The sequence below is a fragment of the Zootoca vivipara genome, chromosome 1 (genome assembly GCF_963506605.1).
Source record: "Zootoca vivipara chromosome 1, rZooViv1.1, whole genome shotgun sequence".
NCBI classification, from domain to species: domain Eukaryota; kingdom Metazoa; phylum Chordata; class Lepidosauria; order Squamata; family Lacertidae; genus Zootoca; species Zootoca vivipara.
In genome coordinates, this window is record NC_083276.1 from 15,880,772 (window position 1) to 15,900,564 (window position 19,793).

Genomic DNA, 19,793 nt, shown 5'->3' on the forward strand with positions numbered 1-19,793 from the left:
TTTGCTTGTGGGCTTCTGGTTGGCCCCTGTGAGAGTGGGATGCTGGTCCAGATAGGCTGTTGGTCAAATCCAGCAAATTCTTTTTTATGTTGTTGAGAAGTCACTGCATTGCAATGCAGGCTGCAGCAGGTTTAGAGTTTCTGGGGCAGAGTTGGGGAACCTGTGACCCTCCAGATGTTGTTGGACTCCAACTCCCATCAGCCACATCAAGCCTGGCCAAGAATGGTGGGTGTTGCAGTCTAGCTGCACCGGGGAGGCCCACAGATTGCCCAGTCCTGACCTACGGTAGAGCTTTTGAGCCTGACATGGCCTCCAAAGCTCCAATGAATCCTTGCTTATCCCCTGAAGTCAAGCTACTCTGAGGGCAGCAAAATTGGTGGAGAGGCCGCAATTAAATCAGGACTTGACCTAATTAAGTCAGGACTGCCTCCTCATTGAGTGGGGAAGTGATAAAGTATCCTCTGGTGAGCCCACTTCTATGTCAGTTACTTCTGGTAAACTTAGCCAGTGTGGTGTAGTGGTTAAGAGCGGTAGACTCGTAATCTGGGGAACCGGGTTCGTGTCTCCACTCCTCCACATGCAGCTGCTGGGTGACCTTGGGCTAGTCACACTTCTCTGAAGTCTCTCAGCCCCACCCACCTCGCAGGGTGTCTGTTGTGGGGGAGGAGGGAAAAGGAGATTGTTAGCTGCTTTGAGACTCCTTCGGGTAGTGATAAAGCAGGATATCAAATCCAAACTCCTCCTCTTCTTCTACCTGCTGGTGGCAGTTTCCGCAAGGCTCCAAATGGTGGCCATTTTTAATTTCCCACAATGCCTCAGCTGTCTATGAGTGCCGTGTGCTGGAACCAGACCTGAATTGCATCATCTAAGTATACCAATGACTTGAAGTATCCGGGTGACTCAACAATACACCAGTGAAACGTGTGTGAGAGAGATGGGGTGGAATATCCTAGAACCAAAAATAACCCACCACAACATTTTCTTTATTTGGTACTGTCCACATGCCCCCCCACCCTATATCTATTGTTCTATTTTTGTCAGCAACCCAAGTTAAGAAATACTGTACAGCCTCGGAACAGTCTTCTGTTTCCCTCCAATCAATATCACTTTGATTACTGCAGGTTTCTGCTGCCTCTGATAGCTTGTTAAACCCCACTCCATGCTCAACTTCAGAGACCTGAGCTGCAATCCATAAGCCATTCTGTGTGCACGTGAGCCCTGTTCATTGCAGCAGGCCATGTTACCATCAAAGTGCTTTGAAGACTAACAAGTGAAGCCAATTACGTTTTCTCCAGACCAGAATTTGAAAGCATTTCCCTTAGCTGTCAAAACACAAAGTGAAAGTTTATCTCACACAAGTATCTCGTTGCCTTTGAAATTAGGCTTTTTCTTTACTTTTTCTTTTCTGATTTCCACCTCAAGTGGATAAGTTTTGAAAGACCGGTTTGGTGCAACCCCAGAACCGAAACAAGCCTTGTTGAACCCAATGGGAATTGCTTCTAGGTAGACATGTACAGCATTGAATTGCATATCGCTTTCTTTTCCTTTTTCGCATTTCTGAAGTCCATAATTTCATAGAATACACAAAACTAACTCAATGTTGGCTTTCTTCTATTTTCTGTCATACATTGTTACTAAAAAAAAGATATAGCACATTCCAGACTAAAAAGAAGAAGTCTTCTTAGGTTCATTTTTGAAATGTAAATTCACTGGGCCTCTTTAAATTTTCTCAGGAGGAGATTTCATGCCACAGCATGTACAAGTTCACAGGCTCAGCATCTGGCACCTATGGTTGTTTTTATGGCATATGAACAAAGTGGGGGGGTGTGCTCTCCCGATGCTGTTGGACTCCGGATCCCATCAGCCCCAGTCAGTATGGCCAGTAGCCAAGGATGATGGTGTTGGCATACACGCAGAAGACCTGGGCTCCAAGCCCCCCCCCCCGGTTAGCATCTGCCGGGTGTCTTCTCCCTCCGATAGCCAACTGGAACACAATCCAAGCTCTGTGCGAACCTGAACACGTAATCTGCAGAGTCCATCCAGCGTTAGCGTGGTTTGGCAGCAGCAGCAGCAAGAAGAGACTCAGAGATAAGTTCTTGCATATTTACAAGCGTTTATTCTAGAAGTTTATTCTAGGAGAAGGGGACGACAGAGGACGAGATGGTTGGACAGTGTTCTCGAAGCTACGGACATGAGTTTGACCAAACTGCGGGAGGCAGTGGAAGACAGGAGTGCCTGGCATGCTATGGTCCATGGGGTCACGAAGAGTCGGACATGGCTAAACGACTAAACCAGTGTTTCTCAACCAGTGTGCCTCCAGATGTTTTGGGACTACAACTCCCATCATCCCTAGCTAGCAAGACCAGTGGTCAGGAATGATGGGAGTTGTAGTCCCAAAACATCTGGAGGCACACTGGTTGAGAAACACTGGACTAAACAACAACAACATTCTAGAAGCATATCAGAGCATGTACAGATACGTCTTCCTCCTTCTCTCCATAGCGAGAGCAAAGTAACTAACATTACAATAGCACAACAAAAACTGAAGTATACATCATGTGACACATTCAACATCCTCTTCCAAGCCTGTTCCTGTTTAAGGTGGAACAGAATCTACTATGAAATCCTAACAGATGGAAGTTGTAGTTCAACAATACCTGAAGGATACCGTGTGGGTGAACCCTGGATGATGTGTAGATAGTTTGAGTTATACAGCTCCTGGGAAGTTAGGAGAAAGGGGAGGTATGAATGTGTTCCATGAATCTTTGGTATTTGCAGGCCAGGGATATATTTATCAACTTCTTATTAGCAGCTTTATTATTATTATTTACAAGATCCACAAACATCTCCACATGACTCGTATTGCTTCCATCAATCTAGCCACTCTAAGGCTTTTTGTACCTGCCAAGTTATTGCTTAGACCAGGCATAGGCAAACTCGGCCCTCCAGATGTTTTGGGACTACAACTCCCATGATCCCTAGCTATCAGGACCAGTGGTCAGGGATGATGGGAATTGTAGTCCCAAAACATCTGGAGGGCCAAGTTTGCCTATGCCTGGCTTGGACTGAGCCACCTGCTCCATCAGGGCAACCTGTTTTGCTAACATTAAATGGGACTTTGCTACTTACATTCGTAGAGCAGGAGAATGCAAAGGTTAAAGACGATGTTCTCATACTAGGAATAGGAAACAGAGCCTCCCTGGGCAATTGCCACTGCTCAACCAGCTTTATTTTGTCAGGACAACTACTTTATTTGTATGCCACCTTTCCCCTAAAAAGTGACTTACGGCAACGAGAATCGTAGAATTGTAAGGGACCCGGAGGATCATTTAGTTCAAGCAGGAATGTGTGGCTGCAATTGAACCTATGACCTTGGCATTATCAGCACCACACTCTAACCAACAGAGCTAACTGCCTTGGATGGAATATATATATATATATATATATATATATATATATATATATATATGTAAAAATGGTGAAAGTGTGGGCTCCACTTTTCTCAGTAACCGCTTGACCGATCGCCCTGAAATTTGGACACACTGATCCATGCCACTTCCCGAGTGTTTGCAGAACCTCAGATGCCTCACATCTCATACCTGCGCAGGTACAAACCTGCTTTTCCAAAAACTAAAACAGCGCCCTCAAGTGGCGTTATTCCCTCAGCTCCTCCTCCTACACCCCCTCCCTCCCCATGGAGTCTAAGCCACACACACAAACCCCGCCTCCGCCACGAGAGGGACGAGTTAACTAATAGATCAGAACAGGGTGGGGGGATTCACAGGGATACCCCTGCTTAAACATAACACCTGTAAAACAGGGGGACTCTGAGGCTCGGGGGGATCTGAAGGGGGGCTATTACCCTCCATTTCACAGACTAATGCACAGCAACGCGTGTGGGGCCAGCTAGTACAGTGTTTCTCAACCAGTGTGCCTCCAGGTGTTTTGGGACTACAACTCCCATCATCCCTAGCTAGCAAGACCAGGGGTCAGGAATGATGGGAGTTGTAGTCCCAAAATATCTGGAGGCACACTGGTTGAGAAACACTGAGCTAGTATATCATAATTGTAAAAACTAACAGTTGCAAGAATCATCTCATTATAACAGCAATAACAAAACAGCAACATATGGCAAATACAACAGCATGCAAAATAAAAAATAAAAAAATACTCAGTGTTATAAACGTGGCAACATTACACCTCCTGGCAACAGTAAAAAGAACAAGTCTGAACAGTTTCATTTTGTTCCAGCTACTGTGACTATGTCTGCTACAAATTGGGCAAGGATCAAGGCCACATTTTACACCATCCATTTAAAGCACTGATGATGCCACTTTAAACAGTCCCGCCTTCCCCCAGGGATCTCCAGGAGCTGTAGTTTGTTCAGCGGGGTGAGAGTTGTGAGGAGACCCCCCCCCCGCCCAGACCCCTCTCAGAGCTACAATTCTCAGAGCTCCCTTGGAAGAGAGGTTGATTGTTGGACTACTCTGAGCAGGCCGGATTGAGGCCCTAAGCTACTGGAGGTAATGGGGCCCTTTATATGTCTAGCTTCCCTTTGTCAACAACAAGTTGTCACTGTTTTTTGTGCTCAACATATGCTCTATGGAAATGAGCAGACCAGTGATATTTTAGGAAGCAGGCTAGCAGGCGGGGCCCATGACTTACATCATAGGAGCCTACACAACACAAAACACTATTGCAGTATGTAGGTTTTATTTTGTTTTTTATCTTATATTTTGGGAATGTACACCCAGGGTTTTTTTTTCTTTACGTTTTTTGGGGAGCCCAAGAGAATGGGGCCCTAAGCTATAGCTTGTTTTATGTATCTGGGTAGGCTCTTAAAGAAGCAAACAAAAAGCTCTGAGCAGGTACAGTGAAGGTGACTGCCTGATGTCAATAGGCGGGGAGTTCCAAAGTCTAGCTGCCACTGCCCTGAAAGATTGATTTCTTACAGGTGCCAAATGCATATTACGTGGCACTTGCAACAGAGCCGGTAACAATGCACAAACTCCAGGGAGCAGCTTCTTCCTTGCGCTGCTCCCTTTCCAAGCCCCTCCTTCTCTGTTTACTGAAGCAGAGTGCCGCTTAACTCCTGCTAATTGGCTCTGAGTGTATTGGCACAGCCCTACGTCCTTTTTTCCCCAAGACTTGCCCATTCACACTCTCTCCCCACCCACCCTATCCTCTTTCCTTTTCCCATTATTGTTTTTTTTATTGTGCATCTTTGGGGGAAAGATGAGTACTTCCATTCTTAGAGCTTCCCAATTTGGAAACCGAAATTAGAGCGTATGCATATAAAAATAATCTCTCGGGAAGAAAATAGCTCCGCAATTACTCGAAGCCTGCAAATTGTGCTGACAAGCCACAATTAAAAGGCCACTGCAAGGACGGGCAGCAGACGCAATTACTCACTTAACCCTATGGATAGGGGCTTGCGGTCTCTTTTTCCGGGAGCAACCATTTGAATGCTTTGGGGGGTCTTTTTCAGCACTTCTATCATAGGCAACTGGGGGGGGGAGCATGTATGCTGGTAGTTGGCTGAGCCAAAGGCAAAAGTGGGGCAGAGCGACTGATATGGCTCCTCCCTTTCTGGAGTAGGCTACATTCCAGCCATGCAAAAAAAAGGGGGGGGTTCCTGCCTAAAGAGACATGCCACTCTCCATTCAGGCAGGCAAGCAGCATGATCACAGTTCAAGGACATTTTACCGAGGGAAAAACATCCAATGAGAGCATGAAGCAAAGCTATTGAGAAGGTGACTTATGGAGGGGGTGTGATCTAAGGAGAGTCTGGCCAAGATGGGCCTAGAGAGTTGCATTTGTTCCTTAGGTTCTGCACCCTTGGTCTAATAGGATCTACACAAGAACATCATATGGCAGGACAGAGTCTCAAAGATGTGCTCTCCCAAGCCCGCATTCTCAGCACGTTCACACTCCTGTCTCAACGACGTCTACAGTGGCTTGGTCATGTCCACAGAACGGAAGATGGCAAGATCCCCAAGGATCTACAGGGAGAACAGGCCCATTGGCGGACCAACTCTGCGTTATGAAGACGTCTGCAAACATGGGATGAAGCCTGGTGACCTCAACCCCACCGTGTGGGAATCCCTTGCAGGTGACCCCACACTGCCTGGAGACAGACAAGATAGGTTGAGCATCCATAGCAGTGACCAGAGGAGAAATGACCGCTGGGAGGAGAACAGTGAGAAGAAACATCATGGTGCATCTGTAGCAGCACAGCTAGACGCCTTCATCTGCCCCAGCTGCAACAAAACATGTCTCTCCTGAATTGGTCTTTACAGCCACAGCAGGCATTGTAACTCTCCAACAGTTTGACTTCACCCCAGAAAGTGCAGTCTTCTATTGTCTCCCGAGACAGACGGATACCAGTCAACAAAGGAACACAGGAAGCTGCCTTATACAGAGTCAGGCCGTTGGTCCATCTAGCTCAGTATTGTCTACACCAGCAGGTCTCTAGGATTGCAGACAAGGAGTCTATCCCAGTCCTACCTTGAAGATGCTGGGAGTTGAATCTGGGACCTTCTGGATGCAAAGCAATTGTCTGTGGCCTTAAAACAAACAAACAAACAAACAAACAAACAAACAAACCACATGCACACCATGGAGGAGACCCATCCTAGGAACACTTTGCTCCTGTCTCAGACTGCCAATCCTTCTGCTAGAGGAAACAAAAACAATGGCACAATACTGGAGGCCTGTCAGCCTTTTCCAGCTTGCATTCCCCTGTAAACTGTGAGACTATAATAATTAAGGCAGAGGGGACCTGTCACCTGTGACTCAAAATCCTTTGTGATTCCACGGGCTGCCCCTGCTTCCTATTTCTCGTCATTAAAATGTTGTGCCTGCTGCATACACAAGATCCTCTCTGAATGAGTCACAGCGCTGTCCCCTGTTCCCGGATGACTTTGCCAACATTTTCCTCGAATGACAAGTCCTCATAGAGGGCTATCGGTGATCATTCCACTCAGCTAATCTAAAATGAACAAGACATATACTTAAACGAACCCACGCAGAAGTAATCTGAAATCAGCATGCTATGGTGCCGAGCCTTCCGGTGGCATGTCTGCTCCCAGGCTGTCATAGACGGGCTGGTTTACACACGAACCTTCTGCCATTTTCCCAGGCTGGCAAAACGACAACACAGGGATTATTATTACCGTTTAAAGCATCTGTGCTGCTTGTCAAAAGCAGATATTGAGAGCCGGTGCCCCTTCCAGATGTCCTTGGACACAAACTCCCATCAGCCACCATAATCAACGGTTGGGATGTTGAGAGTTATTATATCTGGACAGGTTCGGCTAACAAGTCCCATCAGCTGAAGGATTTCCACATGTGCAATTGGACTCATTCCTCCCCTTCTGTGTGTCCCACACCCTGCTCAAATCTGCTCCAGGGGGATAAGGGGGACCACTAGGGCAGTGTTTCTCAACCAGTGTGCCTCCAGATGTTTTGGGACTACAACTCCCATCATCCCTAGCTAGCAAGACCAGTGGTCAGGAATGATGGGAGTTGTAGTCCCAAAACATCTGGAGGCACACTGGTTGAGAAACACTGCACTAGGGAAATTTAGGGGAGCATACAAGTGGAGGAGAAGGGGAGACAGTCCACCCACACCTGGACAGCAGACTGAGCAGCAGGAGCAGACTTTAGTCTTATTCTTTCATAACATGGCACCTCTGGCAAACCAGAGCAGCACACGGAAACGCCGTTTACCTTCCCGCTGGAGTGGTACCTATTTATCTACTTGCACTTTGATGTGCTTTCGAACTGCTAGGTTGGCAGGAGCTGGGACCGAGCAACGGGAGCTCACCCTGTCACAGGGATTCGAACCGCCGACCTTCTGATCAGCAAGCCCTAGGCTCAGTGGTTTAACCCACAGCGCCACCTGGGTCCCTGTCTAAGACATTAGAAGCTTTCTAATGCTGCCATCAGATCTCCAAGGTTCAATCCATGGTGTCTCCAGGTAGGGCTGCAGAAATCTCCTACCCGAAACACTAGCAAGTCCCTGCTGGTGAGAGTAGACAATACTAAACAAGTTGGACCGATAGAATGTCCTAACTTTCTGAGGAATGTTGGAGGGTGTGTCAATGGACTGATTCAGAATCAGGCAGCTTCTTCTGTTCCTAATAACCAAACCACTGCTACCATTTGGCAAGGAAGGGCAATCCAAACCATGTTCCAAAGGAGCTGGGGCTCTGAAATTGTTGATAGGGAGACATTGGCACAAATATGAAAGGAACTTAAGCCCTGTTACACAATCCTATACACAATCTGGACTGCCATGAGGGGGGCAGTGAGGACAAGTCTGTTGGCCCCCATATACTCCAGCATACCTTACGGTCTGTCCCTACTCCTCTCCATATACTGAATGTCTGCAGTGGGGAGTGCACCATACTTGTGTAGACACCCCTTGGTATATGGAACATTGCATAAACATAGGATTGTAGAGTTGTAGAGTTGGAAGGGACCCTGAGGATCATCTAGTCCAACCCCCTGTAATGCAGGCCAAAATCTGGCGCCCCCAAATTGATCTCCTCAGTTATGGATCTTCACAATGTTGGGCCCCCTTGGCTGTGCCCATAGGCCCATCTGTTGTTGGATGTGCTGCACTTCTATCTAAAACTTTATTATTTAGAGACCCAGTGGTGGTAAAGTGGTCACAGTGCCGGATTCAAACCTGCGAGACAAGGGATCAAATCCTCGCTCAGCCATGAAGCTCACTAAGCCAGTTGCTGCATCTCAGCCTAGCCTACCTCGCAGGGTAGTTACAGGGGTTGAATGAATCATAGAATCATAGAGTTGGAAGAGACCACAAGGGCCATCCAGTCCAACCCCCTGCCAAGCAGGAAACACCATCAAAGCATTCTTGACATATGGCTGTCAAGCCTCTGCTTAAAGACCTCCAAAGAAGGAGACTCCACCACACTCCTTGGTAGCAAATTCCACTGCCGAACAGCTCTTACTGTCAAGAAGTTCTTCCTAATGTTTAGGTGGAATCTTCTTTCTTGAAGTTTGAATCCATTGCTCCGTGTCTGCTTCTCTGGAGCAGCAGAAAACAACCTTTCTCCCTCCACTATATGACATCATTTTATATATTTGAACATGGCTATCATATCACCCCTTAACCTTCTCTTCTCCAGGCTAAACATACCCAGCTCCCTAAGCCGTTCCTCATAAGGCATCGTTTCCAGGCCTTTGACCATTTTGGTTGCCCTCTTCTGGACACGTTCAGAACACATGAAGAGAAGGTGTGCCATGTACACCACCTCAACCTCCTTGGAGGGAAAAGGTGGAATATAAATGCAGTCCATCGATAACAGCAAAAATTAAGCATCTCCCAAATTAAATCTTAACCCCAAGACAAACTCTTAAACAATGCCCCACCCCAATACAGTAGTCTCTCTAGGCATCCGAAGTAGCAATTCTTGCAGGACTCACAGCTAAGGTGCAAGTTTCATACCTGGAGCTAGCCAGGGTCCCGCCCTCCTAGGCCAGGTGGAAATAGACCAGGTTTTGCAGGAGTCACAGCAAAGATGGACTTGAGCTCAGGTCTCCCCAGGCCCCAGTCTAGTACTCTTACCACTATACCACACTGGCAGTGAATGTGGTGTTAGGAATTGACCCCGGGATTTCCTGCATATAAAGCACACATTCTTCCACTAAACTTTGACACTTCACTTTAGTTAGGTGAATGTATTTTTAAATGCTAATTTCAAATAAGGGATAGGAAATACTCCTGCCGTTTCTGCCCAAGTGATCTTTCTATTCCAGGCACCAATTTAACTGATTTTCAGGTCAAATTTCAGTTGGTAATAAGAATGAATATTAATGGGGTGATTAGTTCAGTACTGACCAGGAGAGAAAACTCTGACAGCAGCATGCCAGTTGTGGAAAGCTGAGACTGGCGATCTAATGTCTAATGCTGCTGCTCAGCAAGTCAATGCCTCAAGCTAGAGCAGGAATTCATTATAAAGAAATGACCCATGGAATGTTGAAACCAACAAGCTCTTCACATATTATGGAAGAAATTAAGCTCCACTAATACAGGGTCAATAATCCAGGGCTAATTTCATTTTGCAGTGGTTCAGCAAGTGAGTGACCCATATCTCAAGATAATACAGTGGTACCTCGCTAGACGAATGCCTCACAAGACGAAAATCTCGCAAAACGAAAGCGTTTTGCGATTTCAATGGATACGAAGTTTCCTATGGCACGCTTCACAAGATGAATTTTTTTCATCCCATAGGGTGCCTCGCAAGATGATTTTTTCCCCCGTCTTGCGAGGCACCCTATGGGAAACCGCACTTCAATGCGTTCCTATGGGAGCCGCTTCGCAAAACAAATTTTTCGCAATACGAAGCGACTCGCGGAATGAATTAAATTCGTCTTGCGAGGCACCACTGTATTGTGATGATAGATTTGGAGAGGATTTTTAGACCAAAAATTATTTCATCTGCAAACCAGCCATCATAGTACACCTTTAGCACATATATACCTAGTGCAAAAAATGTACCCGTCTTGTGTACACAATGGCTATGATTATGGTGGGTGTGTGTGTGTGGGTGTGTGTGTGTGTGTGTGTGTGTGAGAGAGAGAGAGAGAGAGAGAGAGAGAGAGAGAGAGAGAGAGAGAGAGAGAGAGAGATCAGAAGTGTTTTCTGATCTTCGTGCAGTTTCAAGGAATTTTACAGCTGAGAAAGTTGGCAAATTCTAGCTACTACCTTTCCTGTGCATGCCTGGCCATCGGAAAACCTTTCAAATAAGGTACATTCATACACATCAGCTGTTCAGGATGAGGACAAATCACCATTTATTTGATAGGACTGTGCACAGTCACCCATAGAGCTGTATCAAGGCCTGTGGCTGTGGGAATCAAAACCAATTAACTTACTCAATTTCCATTGGCATGAACTGCCTCAATCAGTTGTCGGAGATGCCTTTGCTGACTGATCTGATTCCTGTTTCATCAATGCAGAACATCACATTGCTGCAGTCACTGAGTGATAAACAGCTCACCTACCCAGAAGTTAATTTGGCTCCCCTAATCAGCACTATGTTGTCATGCCTTCAAAATGGGGGTGGAGACCTCTGGCCCCTCAGTTGTTGCTGGATTGCAGCTCTCATAATCCCTGACTACTGGCCAAACTGGCCGGGGCTGATGAAAGTTGGAGTCCAATATCGTCTGGAGGGCCACAGGATGTGCACCTCTGCCTCAGAATGAAAGGCTTTCTTCAGGAACAGCACAAGCAGGTTTACCAAGCTGAAGATCCAAATTGTTGCCCTTAAATTCCTCCAGCTGCCTGACTGCCATAATTATATTCTACGTTTCTATCCTTTAAGGAAGTTCAAAGCAAATGCACATTTTCAAAAGAGAAAAGAAATCTCCAGCGTACAAGAAAATGCAGAGCTGGTCCTGCCGTTAGTCAGAATGGGGAACCTGCCTCGGGCAGCCAATTTGGGGTGTCATGAAAGGGCAGCAAATTGCTACTTATTTCATTTATTGTTGTTGTTTATTGTTCATACTTTTGCTGCCAGGGACGGGATGGAAAAGGTGCTTGTAGGATTTTCTGTTTCATGTGCCAGGATAGCATGACTCGCCTTAGGTGCTATTGACCTACACTCATATTTTTTACACACCAATTTAGATTCCTCCCCAAAGGAGTTGGTTAACAAAATATAAACGCTCAAAAGAAGTGGGGAGGAGTTGCCGTAGCGACACTCCTTGGTGTGTGGAGTACCGCAGGGCGCAATCCTCTCCCTGATGCTTTTAAACATTTTTATGCGCCCCCTTGCCCAGCTTGTCTGGAATTTTGGGCTGGGTTGTCATCAATATGCTGATGACACCCAGCTTTATCTGTTGATGCACAGCCATCCTGACTCGGCCCCGGACACACTGGGCGGATGCTTGGAAGCTGTGGCTGGATGGCTGCATGGGAGCAGGTTGAAGTTAAATCCTTTGAAGACAGAGGTCCTCTGGCTGGATCAGGACGACATGGGGTTGGGGCGCCAACTCCCATCTCTTGCGGGGACTCAATTAGTGCCAGCACCTTCCGTCAGGAGTTTGGGAGTAACCTTTGATACTTCCCTCTCTGTGGAGGCGCAGGTTGTCAGCTATAGCGAAGGTGGCATTTTTCCACCTTCACCATGCTAAGCCCTGATCTGGCCACAGTGATCCATGCGACGGTCACCTCCAGACTCGATTATTGTAACTCGCTCTATGCGGGGCTGCCCTTGAAGCTGACCCAGAGACTCCAGCGGGTGCAGAATACCGCTGCGAGGATCCTTACGGGGTCCTTGCCGTGGGACCACATTCATCCAGCGCTATACCTGCTGCACTAGCTCCCGGTGGAGTACAGGGTCAGGTTTAAGGTGCTGGTTTTAACCTTTAAAGCCCTATACAGCCTAGGACCCTCGTGCTTATGGGACCGCCTCCCCTGGTATGCCCCGCGAACCTTATGATCCGCAAATAATAATATCTTGGAGGTCCTGGGCCTCAAGGAGGTTAAACTGGCCTCAACCAGGGCCAAGGCCTTTTCAGCTTTGGCCCCAGCCTGGTGGAACACACTATCAAGGGAGATCAGGGCCCTGCGGGAGCTGTTCCGCCTGGCCTTCAGTCTGGGCCCAGTTTGACCTCCCCCCCCCTCTATGGGACCCTGTAAGTTACCTCTTTAGCCCTTTTATCAGCTCATGTGGGACCAACATGGATAGCTGGCCCTGATGAATACTTGAGGTCCCCGACCCTTATGGTTGTAATTCGTGGGCAGTCATTTAATTTTATCCTGATTCTAATTTTTAAGCTGTCTTTTAATCAATTGTTTGATTGTATTTTAATGTATTTGATATAGAATAGAATAGAATACTTTATTGTCATTGTACATAGTACAACGAAATTGAATGCCATCCCATAAAAAAACAAAATAAAAACACAATCACAGCCACACACACACATACATACAAATTTGATGTTAGACGCCCTGAGCCCGGTCTTGGCCGGGGAGGGCGGGGTATAAATAAAAATTTACTTACTTACTTACTTACTTATAATGATCACCTCATCATTGAACAAGAACAGAGGACAAAAAAAGAACATTTGGGACTAGGGTTGCCAGACTCAATAGAGGACAGGACTTCTGTGCCTTTAATTGCCCTGCTCTCTTGAGTCTGGAAACCTTAAAGAGAAACCAGCAAACCTTTGCTTGGAAATTAAAGTTTAAAACCTTAAAATCTAAGGTTTCCAGACTCAAAAAGAGAGCAGGGCAATTAAAGGCACAGAAGTCCTGTCCTCTATTGAGTCTGGCAACCCTATTTGGGACGCAGGTAGCCAGAGCCAACAGTAAATGAATTTAGTGGTATAGAATCAATGGCTCCTTTAAATGGCTTGAGTCACTAGTGGAACACGGAAGACAAATTACTCTTGCCTCTTGGGGCAGGGAGTTCTGCATGTGGTGGAGACGGGGAATCTCTCGCTATGCATGCCCCCCCCCCCATGAAAATCATACACGGTGCATATTGGAAAACTAATAAAAATATTTATTTTTAAAAGAAAATCATACATGGTGCTTTGCAAGCCCTGGTCAGCTGATATAGAATCAGGCTTGCAAAGTGCACAGCCGATCACCAGGGTTTGTATAGCAACCAATTCAGTGTTTGTCTGTGCAGACCTTTTCACCCACTGCATTGTGGGAAGTTTAAAAAGAAATATGTGAGTTGCTGCATTGTATCCTGGCAACTGTAAGCCCAGGATACTCATAGAATGTGAAAACAGCCTTTTAAAAAAGCCAATAAGGCCTTAATATTGTCTAAGAACAATTAAGCAGCAATGTAACTACTGTAATTAGCAAGTCAGCTGAATTCTTTAGCGAATAACGGGCAGCTTGGAATACTGCAATTATGGTCAATATGTGAAATGGGGGGGGGGATATTGGATAATTGGAAAAGGTGCGGAAAGGGGATGGCCACAATGACCAGGGGATCTGGAGCTACTCCTCTATGGGGAAACATTACAACACTGGGGTTGTTTTATCATTCAAAAGAGAGTAAGCTGGGACATGATAGAGATGCATACAGTGGTACCTCGGTTTATGAACACAATTGGTTCTGGAAGTCTGTTCATAAACTGAAGCATTCATAAACTGAAGCGAACTTTCCCATTGAAAGTAATGGAAAGTGGATTAATCCGTTCCAGACGGGTCCGCGGAGCACTCAACCTGAAGCGTACTTAACCCGAAGCATGGGTGTAATTGGTTCCGGAAGTCTGTTCATAAACTGAAGCGTTCATAAACTGAAGAGAACTTTCCCACTGAAAGTAATGGAAAGTGAATTAATCCGTTCCAGATGGGTCCGTGGCGTTCGTAAACCGAAAATTCATAAACCAAGGTGTTCATAAACCGAGGTTCCACTGTACAGCAATTACTTTGTGCCACAGTCAATTAGGAAAAGCCATACCATGATTCCGAAGAACTAAGTATGAATGGATTTGTGCCTGCACCTTTCTAGGAGAAGTGGAATCCCTGTGGCTCTGTGTCCTGGTGTGTTCTGAATCCACAAGATTTAGCTGTAAGGATGCTTAAAGTGACAGAACACAAGAAAGTGTATGCAACAAGCTTTGTGGGGTATAATGACACCCCTGGAATCACAGCAGCACATCATTCTGAACACCACTTTAACTTCAGCTACTTCAGCTCTTGGAATACGCATTATTTCACAAGTGAGTTAAGTGCATCCTTTCAAGTCCTTCCTTTAAATAAAAACATGTTTTTAACATTTATATTCAAATCGAATTCAGTGAGCATAGCTCAAAACCATAGCTCAGCTTTACCACATCTGCCTTGCATGCAGAAGGTTAATTAATAATAATAATAATAATAATAATAATAATAATAATAATAATAATAATTCATTGCTTGTACCCTGCCCATCTGACTGGGTTGCCCCAGACAACGGCTTCCAACACACGATGTCTAAGACATTAAGGTAAAGGTAAAGGGACCCCTGACCATTAGGTCCAGTCGTGATCGACTCTGGGGTTGCGCGCTCATCTCGCATTATTGGCCGAGGGAGCCGGCGTATAGCTTCCAGGTCATGTGGCCAGCATGACAAAGCCGCTTCTGGCAAACCAGAGCAGCACACGGAAATGCCGTTTACCTTCCCGCCGGAGTGGTACCTATTTATCTACTTGCACTTTGATGTGCTTTCGAACTGCTAGGTTGGCAGGAGCTGGGACCGAGCAACGGGAGCTCACCCTGTCACAGGGATTCGAACCGCCGACCTTCTGATCAGCAAGCCCTAGGCTCAGTGGTTTAACCCACAGCGCCACCTGGGTCCCTGTCTAAGACATTAGAAGCTTTCTAATGCTGCCTTCAGATCTCCAAGGTTCAATCCATGGTGTCTCCAGGTAGGGCTGCAGAAATCTCCTACCCGAAACACTAGCAAGTCCCTGCTGGTGAGAGTAGACAATACTAAACAAGTTGGACCGATAGAATGTCCTAACTTTCTGAGGAATGTTGGAGGGTGTGTCAATGGACTGATTCAGAATCAGGCAGCTTCTTCTGTTCCTAATAACCAAACCACTGCTACCATTTGGCAAGGAAGGGCAATCCAAACCATGTTCCAAAGGAGCTGGGGCTCTGAAATTGTTGATAGGGAGACATTGGCACAAATATGAAAGGAACTTAAGCCCTGTTACACAATCCTATACACAATCTGGACTGCCATGAGGGGGGCAGTGAGGACAAGTCTGTTGGCCCCCAAATACTCCAGCATACCTTACGGTCTGTCCCTACTCCTCTCCATATATTGGGGTCTGAATGTCTGCAGTGGGGAGTGCACCATACTTGTGTAGACACCCCTTGGTATATGGAACATTGCATAAACATAGGATTGTAGAGTTGGAAGGGACCCTGAGGATCATCTAGTCCAACCCCCTGTAATGCAGGAATATGCAGTTGTTCCATACAGGGATTGAACCTGCAACCTTGGCATTATCAGCACCACACTCTAACCAACTGAGCTAAACTATGGTTTCAGACAGGGGCCATTCTCAGTCCTACCTTAAGATGCCAAGGATTGAACCTGGGACCTTCTGCATACAAAGCAATTGCTCTACCACTGAGCTATGGCTCTTCCCTATATGTATACAGCACCGTGCACAGATCTAGATTAAAGGACCTGACAAATGTCATACCTTTCTTCAGGTGAAACTTGGAAAATTAGAATATCTTCGAAAAGTGCATTTATTTCAATAATGCAACTTTTTATTTTTTAATTTTTATTTTAATTTTTACAAATGCTTTCTTTTGGAAATTCCACAGTAGTAAAACAAATAGTTACAATAATACAAAAATAAACATCACTGTTACATTTCATTAATTACATTCCATTTATAATTGACCTGCCTAACGACAAATAATTACAATTACAACAAATATAGGCTTGACATATCTTTGCTTTGCATGTCATGCATCTATCTCATATATTGGTTTCACCTTTTAAGTTGTGTTACTGATATAAATGCACTTTTCAACAATATTCTAATTTTCCGAGTTTCACCTGCTTTCTTCCTCTCTTGAAGTTTCTCCGCCCAATTAGCTCAGCCTTCTGTTATTTGCCCTGATGCTGTCTTCACCATGTTGGCATTGACTGAACGTTTTCTTATTTGATAACTCTTTTGATGCTGTCCAAGGCTATTCCTGTTGGGTTCTCCCAAGCAGCTATTACAAATTCCATCCCCACCCATCTTAATCAGACATATAATCGCTGAATGGCTTCAGGGTGAGGACATGAGAAGAGCTCTTGCAAAAGAGTGCTTAGAGTAAAACTGCCAAGTTAATTGCTAGCAGTGTCTTTAATGGGCAATGCCTTTGTTGCATTAAGCCTGCGTTAATTATTCCATTGTAGGAAGCTGACACTATAGTTTCAAAACTACATGTCAGTGGAGCAGCTGGAATCAAAACTCAGGCACCTGTCATCCATCTTTCCAGAATGTCAAAACTGTCTACACCTAATGATAACTCACCCAGTCTTTCCTCCACCACCTCCTGCAAAAAGAACCAATTTTATGAGGGGCTGGTGTGCTCCATTGTGTGATTATTCTTTTGCATATCTTCCTAGCAGAAATAAAACCCCAAACCTGTGGGACAAAAACTGTGAGCCAGTTCAGTGGCTTGTAAACTAGTTTTGTCCTTCAGTGAGCATGGCTTACCTTTGTGCTAGGAATCGGTGGTGTGGTTGTCTGTGGTCGTGGGGTGTGTGTGGTTAGAATATATTGGAGCGCTCCAAATCATTTGCCCATGTACACACACAGAAAAGACATTTCATTGCCTACAGACAGCCACCCAATCTTAAACAACTCCTCACCCACAATAATACAACCACCAGACTTAACATGGACACTGGTACCAGAGCCTGCAATAAACCCAGATGCCAACTTTGCTGCCACATACACCCAGACAACACCATTACTGGCCCCAACAACATCCAACATACCATCTCAGGACTATTTAATTGCTCATCTTCTAACATTGTGTATGCCATCAAATGCCAACAGTGCCCTTCAGCTCTCTATATTGGACAAACAGGCCAAACCCTACGCCAAAGGATAAATGGACACAAATCTGACATCAGGAACCACAAGACAGAGAAACCAGTAGGAGAACACTTCAATCTCCCAGGACATTCTATACAAGATCTCAAAGCAGCTGTTTTATTACAGAAAATTTTCAGAAACAGACTGGAAAGAGAAGTTGCTGAATTGCAACTCATTAGCAAGCTTAAAACCATGGAGCCACCTGGAATGAACAAAGACATAGGATTCTTATCTCATTATACATGATCAAGCTTTCCTTATCACCTCAGCCCTTGCTCCCCCCCCCCGCAAGACCAATTGCAGTCGTTAACAGTCATCAACAGGTTTACCACTCCTATCAGCCCATCACCCATTCCCGTCACCCCCACCCCCACCCTCTGAATATACATAAGGGTCTGGTGGCTTCTGTTTCAGTGTATCTGACGAAGTGTGCATGCACACGAAAGCTCATACCAAAATAAAAACTTAGTTGGTCTTTAAGGTGCTACTGAATGAATTTTTTTACACAGAAAATAGTAGATCTAGCTGAAAGACAACAAATGGAATGATCTCCCATCTTTTTTCTCTGTGCACAATTCTCCCAAACCTCCCCAGAAGTAACAGGTGGGGGAAGCCGCATTGCGCATGCAGTCCTTATGCAGGGCTTCCATTGATGGAGCTCGCTAGGTGAATCCCATCCTATAGAACAAGCATGGGAAACCTGTAGGCCAGTGTTTCCCAACCTTGTGCCTCCAGATGTTTTCGGACTACAATTACCATCATTCCTGACCACTGGTCTTGCTAGCTAGGGATGATGGGAGTTGTAGTCCCAAAACATCTGGAGGCACAAGGTTGGGAAACACTGCTGTAGGCCTTCAGATCCTGTTGGACTTCAACTCCCATCTGCACTAGCCAGCATAGACAATAGCCAGGGGTGTTGGGAGTTATAGTCCAACTGTGCATTGAGCAACGCAGGTCTCCCACTCCTGTTCTAGAATACATAACTGCAGTTTTGCTTTAGTTTTTAATATGGAAGCATTGACTACTCATGAACTTTTGCTATGGGAGTGAAAGCCGCATATGTACGGCTGCAAACAGGTATCAACGTAAGAGACCCCGGCTAGATCAGGGAATCTAGGCCAGCATTCTGTTCTCACAGTGGCCAACCAGGTGCTTACGAGAAGCCCACAAAGAAGACCTGGGTGCAATAGCACTTTCCCCACTTGTGTTTCCCAGCCACTGGTGTTTGGATTATTATTATCATTATTTGTTGAATTTAAATTCCACCTTTTCCTAAAAGGAGCTCAAGGTGGTGTACGTGGTTCTCCCTCTGCTCTTTTAATCCCCACAACAACCCTGTGGGGTGGGTTAGTCTCAGAGACAATGACTGGCCCAAAGTTGCCCAGTGCACTTCATGTGGCTAAGTGGGGATTCGAACCCAGGTCTTCCAGGTCAGAGCCCAACACTCTTACTGTTGCACCACACTGGCTTTCTCAGATGTATAGCAGCTTTGATACCAGATAGCCATAAGGACCAGCAGTCATTGATAGCTTTATTATCCCTTAAATTTGTCGAAACACATTTTAAAGCCATTCAGGTTCATCAGTACATGTGGAGTATATGATCACAAGGGAGCTGTAGCCAAACCTGACTTTCTGAAAAATATACTTCTATGATGCATAAGCGAGAAATGTGTGTCTACCTTCTTGGATTATTATTATTATTATTATTATTATTATTATTATTATTATTATTATTATTATTCGGGACATGGGTGGTGCTGTGGGTTAAACCACAGAGCCTAGGGCAGGCATCCCCAAACTTCGGCCCTCCAGATGTTTTGGACTACAATTCCCATCTCCCCAACCACTGGTCCTGTTAGCTAGGGATCATGGGAGTTGTAGGCCAAAACATCTGGAGGGCCGCAGTTTGGGGATGCCTGGCCTAGGGCTTGCTGATCAGAAGGTCGGCGGTTCGAATCCCCGCGATGGGGTGAGCTCCCATTGCTCGGTCCCAGCTCCTGCCAACCTAGCAGTTCGAAAGCACATCAAAGTGCAAGTAGATAAATAGTTACAGCTACAGCAGGAAGGTAAATGGCGTCTCCGTGTGCTGCTCTGGTTTGCCAGAAGCGGCTTTGTCATGCTGGCCACATGACCTGGAAGCTGTACGCCGGCTCCCTCGGCCAATAACGTGAGATGAGCGCCACAACCCCA

General features: G+C 45.8%; 1 protein-coding gene and 1 non-coding gene across 2 annotated transcripts in view; one reads left to right on the forward strand and one right to left on the reverse strand.

Moving 5' to 3' along the window:
- BEGAIN (brain enriched guanylate kinase associated) overlaps positions 1-19,793 on the forward strand; it is a 145,668-nt gene that overhangs the window by 18,329 nt on the left and 107,546 nt on the right. The window lies entirely within an intron of this gene.
- Positions 15,963-16,032, reverse strand: TRNAI-GAU (transfer RNA isoleucine (anticodon GAU)). The gene has a single exon. It is a non-coding gene; the product is annotated as a tRNA-Ile (tRNA).